The 6,005-nt window shown below is 40.3% G+C and overlaps 1 non-coding gene across 1 annotated transcript; it reads left to right on the top strand.

Annotated features, from left to right (window-relative positions):
• The first annotated feature begins 5,481 nt into the window (after positions 1-5,481).
• On the top strand, positions 5,482-5,589 carry LOC148571117 (small nucleolar RNA R71). The gene has a single exon (XR_015908018.1). It is a non-coding gene; the product is annotated as a small nucleolar RNA R71 (small nucleolar RNA).
• The last annotated feature ends 416 nt before the right edge of the window (positions 5,590-6,005 follow it).

The following is a 6,005-nucleotide window of genomic DNA, read 5'->3' as shown; positions in this document are numbered from 1 at the left end:
GAGATTCCATTGAACCTCCTTATGCCATTCATGAGCTCTGATGAGTATTCCTCTTCTGAAGAGAATGAGGATGTTACTGAAGAGCAAGCTGCCAAGTTCCTTGGTGCAATCATGAAGCTAAATGCCAAATTATTTAGTATTGAAACTTGGGAAGATGAACTTCCCTTGTTCACCAATGAACTAAGTGATCTGGATCAACTGACATTGCCTTAGAAGAGACAGGATCCTGGAAAGTTCATAATACCTTGTACCATAGGCACCATGATCTTTAAGGCTCTGTGTGACCTCGGTTCAGGAATAAACCTCATACCCCTCTCTATAATAGAGAAACTGGGAATCTATGGGGTGCAAGCCACTAAAATCTCATTAGAGATGACAGACAATTCAAGAAAAGAGGCTTATGGACAAGTAGAGGACGTGTTAGTAAAGGTTGAAGGCCTTTACATCCCTACTGATTTCATAGTCCTAGATACTGGGAAGGATGAGGATAAATTCATCATCCTGGGAAGACCTTTCCTAGCCACAGTAAAAGCTGTGATTGATGTGGACAGAGGAGAATTGATCCTTCAAATAAATGAGGACAACCTTGTGTTTACAACTCAAGGATCTCTTTCTGCATCCATGGAGAGGAAGCATAAAGAGCTTCTCTCAAAGCAGAGTCAACCAGAGCCCCCACAGTCAAACTCTAAGTTTGGTGTTGGGGAGTCTCAACAAAGCTCTGCACATCTGTGAGGCTCCATGAGAGCCCACTGTCAAGCTATTGACATTAAAGAAGCGCTTGTTGGGAGGCAACCCAATGTTTATTTATCTAATTTTCATTATTTTTCATGTTTTATTAGGTTCATGATCATGTGGAGTCACAAAATAAATATAAAAATTGAAAACGGAATCAAAAACAGCAGAAGAAAAATTACACCCTGGAGGAAGACCTTACTGGCGTTTAAACACGAGTAAGAAGCATGTTTTGGGCGTTCAACGCCAGAACAGAGCATGGTTCTGGCGCTGAACGCCAGAAATGGACAGCATCTGGGCGTTTGAACGCCAGAAATGCACCCTAGAGAAGAGCTGGCACTGAACGCCCAAAACAAGCATGGTTCTGGCGTTCAACGCCAGAATTGGGCTACAAATGGGCGTTCAACGCCCAGAACAAGCACCAATCTGGCGCTGAACGCCCAGAGTTGTGTGCAAGGGCATTTTGCATGCCTAATTTGGTGCAAGGTTGTAAATCCTTGAACACCTCAGGATCTGTGGACCCCACAAGATCAACTCAGGATCTGTGGACCCCACAGGATCCCCACCTACCTCCACTCACTCTCTCCATTCATGGCCATCCCTTCTGTTTTTCATTTACCACTCACATCCATACACCTACCTACCTTCAAAATTCAACATCTCTTCCCCACCCAATCCCACCCATATGGCCGAATACACACATCCCTCCATCTCCTCCATATCTTCTTCTTCTTCTTCTTCTTCTTCTTCTTCTTCTTCTTCTTCTTCTTCTTCTTCTTCTTCTTCTTCTTCTTCTTCTTCTTCTTCTTCTTCTTCTTCTTCTTCTTCTTCTTCTTCTTCTTCTTCTTCTTCTATTCTTTCTTCTTTTGCTCGAGGGCGAGCAATATTCTAAGTTTGGTGTGGTAAAAGCATAAGATTTTTGTTTTTCCATTACCATTGATGGCACCTAAGGCCGGAGAATCCTCTAGAAAAGGGAAAGGGAAGACAAAAGCTTCCACCTCCGAGTCATGGGAGATGGAAAAGTTCATCTCCAAAGCCCATCAAGACCACTTCTATTATATTGTGCCCAAGAAGAAGGTGATCCCTGAGGTCCCTTTCAAACTCAAGAGGCGCAGGAAGCTCATCACCATGAGATCCCGGAGATGCCTCAAATGCATTTTCCTCCACAAAACTATTGGAAGCAGATCAATACCTCCCTAGGAGAATTAAGTTTCAACATGGGACAATTAAGGGTGAAACATCAAGAGCACTCCATCATCCTTCATGAAATTAGAGAAGATCAAAAAGCAATGAGGGAGAAGCAACAAAGACAAGGAAGAGACATAGAAGAGCTCAAGGACATCATTGGTTCCTCAAGAAGGAAACGCCATCATCACTAAGGTGGACTCATTCCTTGTTCTTACTTGCTCTGTTTTTCGTTTTCTCTATGTTAAGTGCTTATCTATGTTTGTGTCTTTATTACATGATCATTAGTATTTAGTAACTATGTCTTAAAGTTATGAATGTCCTATGAATCCATCACTTCTCTTAAATGAATAATGTTTTAATTCAAAAGAACAAGAAGTACATGAGTTTTGAATTTATCCTTGAACTAAGTTTAATTATATTGATGTGGTGACAATGCTTCTTATTTTCTGAATGTATGCTTAAACAGTGCATATGTCTTTTGAAGTTGTTGTTTAAGAATGTTAAATATGTTGGATCTTGAAAGAATGATGACAAGGAGACATGTTATTTGATAATTTGAAAAATCATAAAAATGATTCTTGAAGCAAGAAAAAGCAGCAAAGAACAAAGCTTGCAGAAAAAAAAATAGGCGAAAAAAAATAGAAAGAAAAAGTAAGCAGAAAAAGCCAAAAGCTCTTAAAACCAAAAGGCAAGGGTAAATAAAGAGGATCCCAAAGCTTTGAGCATCAGTGGATAGGAGGGCCTACAGGAATAAAATCCTGGCCTAAGCGGCTAAACCAAGCTGTCCCTAACCATGTGCTTGTGGCGTGTAGGTGTCAAGTGAAAACTTGAGACTGAGCGGTTAAAGTCAAGGTCCAAAAAAAAAAGTGTGCTTAAGAACCCTGGACACCTCTAATTGGAGACTTTAGCAAAGCTGAGTCACAATCTGAAAAGGTTCACCCAATTATGTGTCTGTGGCATTTATGTATCCGGTGGTAATACTGGAAAACAAAGTGCTTAGGGCCACGGCCAAGACTCATAAAATAGCTGTGTTCAAGAATCATCATACTGAACTAGGAGAATCAATAACACTATCTGAACTCTGAGTTCCTATAGATGCCAATCATTCTGAACTTCAATGGATAAAGTGAGATGCCAAAACTATTCAAGAGGCAAAAATGTATAAGTCCCGCTCATCTGATTGGAGCTATGTTTCATTGATAGTTTGGAATTTATAGTATATTCTCTTCTTTTTATCCTAATTGATTTTCAGTTGCTTGGGAACAAGCAACAATTTAAGTTTGGTGTTGTGATGAGCGGATAATTTATACGCTTTTTGGCATTGTTTTTAGTATGTTTTTAGTATAATCTAGTTACTTTTAGGGATGTTTTCATTAGTTTTTATGTTAAATTCACATTTCTGGACTTTACTATGAGTTTGTGTGTTTTTCTATGATTTCAGGTATTTTCTGGCTGAAATTGAGGGACTTGAGCAAAAATCAGATTCAGAGGTTGAAGAAGGACTGCTGATGCTGTTGGATTCTGACCTCCCTGCACTCAAAGTGGATTTTCTGGAGCTACAAAACTCAAAATGGCTCGATTCCAATTGCGTTGGAAATTAGACATCCAGGGCTTTCCAGAAATATATAATAGTCCATACTTTGCCCAAGTTTAGACGATGCAAACTGGCGTTCAACGCCAGCTCTCTGCCTGATTCTGGCGTCCAGCGCCAGAAACAAGTTGCAAAGTGGAGTTCAACGCCCAAAATGGCACAAAAGCTGGCGTTCAACTCCAAGAATGACCTCTCCACGTGTAGACTTCAAGCTCAGCCCAAGCACACACCAAGTGGGCCCCGGAAGTGGATTTATGCATCAATTACTTACTTCTGTAAACCCTTGTAGCTAGTTTATTATAAATAGGACCTTTTACTATTATATTAGACATCTTTGGATCATCCTGGATTGTATTTTGATCTATTGATCACGTTTGAGGGCTGGCCTCTCGGCCATGCCTGAACCTTCATTACTTATGTATTTTCAACGGTAGAGTTTCTGCACTCCATAGATTAAGATGTGGAGCTCTGCTGTTCCTCAAAGATTAATGCAAAGTATTACTATTTTTCTATTCAATTCATCTTATTTCACTTCTAAGATATTCATTGGCACTTCAACCTGAATGTGATGAATGTGACAATCATCATCATTCCCTATGAACGCGTGCCTGACAACCACTTCCGTTCTACATTAGATTGAATGAGTATCTCTTAGATCTCTTAATCAGAATCTTCGTGGTATAAGCTAGATTGATGGCAGCATTCATGAGAGTCCGGAAAGTCTAAACCTTGTCTGTGGTATTCCGAGTAGGATTCAATGATTGAATGACTGTGACGAGCTTCAAACTCGCGAGTGCTGGGCGTAGTGACAGACGCAAAAGGAGGGTGAATCCTATTCCAGCATGATCGGGAACCTCAGATGATTAGCCGTGCCGTGACAGGGTATCTTGGACCATTTTCACAAGAGGAGGGGATGTAACCATTGACAACGGTGATGCCCTTGCATAAAGCCAGCCATGGAAAGGAGTAAGACTGATTGGATGAAGACAGCGAGAAAGCAGAGATTCAGAGGAACGAAAGCATCTCTACACGCTTATCTGAAATTCTCACCAATGAATTACATAAGTGTTTCTATCCTTATTTTCTGTTTAATTAGTATTATTTTCGAGAACTCCATAAACAATTATTATCTGCCTGACTGAGATTTACAAGGTGACCATAGCTTGCTTCATACCAACAATCTCCGTGGGATCGACCCTTACTCATGTAAGGTTTATTACTTGCACGACCCAGTGCACTTGCTGGTTAGTTGTATCGAAGTTGTGACAAATTATGAATTGAGATTAGAGCACCAAGTTTTTGGAGCCATTACCAGAGATCACAATTTCGTGCACCAAGGACCTTGTTTCATTCATGAAACTTAAAGTGGCCTTAGATAGATCAGAGACTATATTTGCTAAGCTAGATGGATTCTGCTCAGAATTTTCTGTCTGATGCTGAGTGGATGATGAGAAAGGCTTGCTATTGCTAAACCTGTTTCTTCCACCATTATTAAAGCTTTGTTGAGGCTTTTGTTGATCCTTCCATGAGAAATTTGGATGATTTCTCTATGAGGGATTATAGGTATTCCCATAGGGTTCTCCCATGTAATTCACCTCTGCTATTGCAGGGTTCTCAGGATCATAAGCTTCTTCTTCAGAAGATGCCTCTTGAGTACTGTTGGATGCAGCTTGCAATCCATTCAGACTCTGAGAAATCATATTGACTTGCTGAGTCAATATTTTATTCTGAGCCAATATGGCATTCAGAGTATCAATTTCAAGAACTCCCTTCCTCTGAGGCGTCCCATTACTCACAGGATTCCTTTCAGAAGTGTACATGAACTGGTTATTTGCAATCATGTCAATGAGTTCTTGAGCTTCTGCAGGCATTTTCTTTAGGTGAATGGATTCACCTGCAGAATGATCCAATGACATCTTTGATGATTCAGATAGACCATCATAGAATATATCCAGGATGGTCCATTCTGAAAGCATGTCAGAAGGACACTTTTTGGTCAGTTGCTTATATCTCTCCCAAGCTTCATAGAGGGATTCACCTTCTTTCTGTTTGAAGGTTTGAACATCCACTCTAAGCTTGCTAAGCTTTTGAGGAGGAAAGAACTTGGCTAAGAAAGTCGTGACCAGCTTATCCCAAGAGTTCAGGCTATCTTTAGGTTGAGAGTCCAACCATATTCTAGTTCTGTCTCTTACAGCAAACGGGAAAAGCATAAGCCTGTAGACCTCAGAGTCAACCCCATTGGTCTTAACAGTATCACAGATCTACAAGAATTCAGTTAAGAACTGAAAAGGATCTTCTGATGGAAGTCCATAAAACTTGCAGTTCTATTGCATCAGAGAAACTAATTGAGACTTTAGCTCAAAATTGTTTGCTCCAATACCAGGGATTGAGATGCTTCTTCCATGTAAATTGAAATTTGGTGCAGTAAAGTCACCAAGCATCTTCGTTGCATTGTTATTATTTTCGGCCATGTCTCCTTCTTTTTCGAAAATTT

This window comes from Arachis ipaensis, chromosome B3 (assembly GCF_059453495.1).
Source record: "Arachis ipaensis isolate K30076 ecotype BB chromosome B3, ASM5945349v1, whole genome shotgun sequence".
NCBI classification, from domain to species: domain Eukaryota; kingdom Viridiplantae; phylum Streptophyta; class Magnoliopsida; order Fabales; family Fabaceae; genus Arachis; species Arachis ipaensis.
The sequence above is the reverse complement of the archived record's forward strand: the minus strand, read 5'-3'. Positions and strand labels throughout refer to the sequence as shown.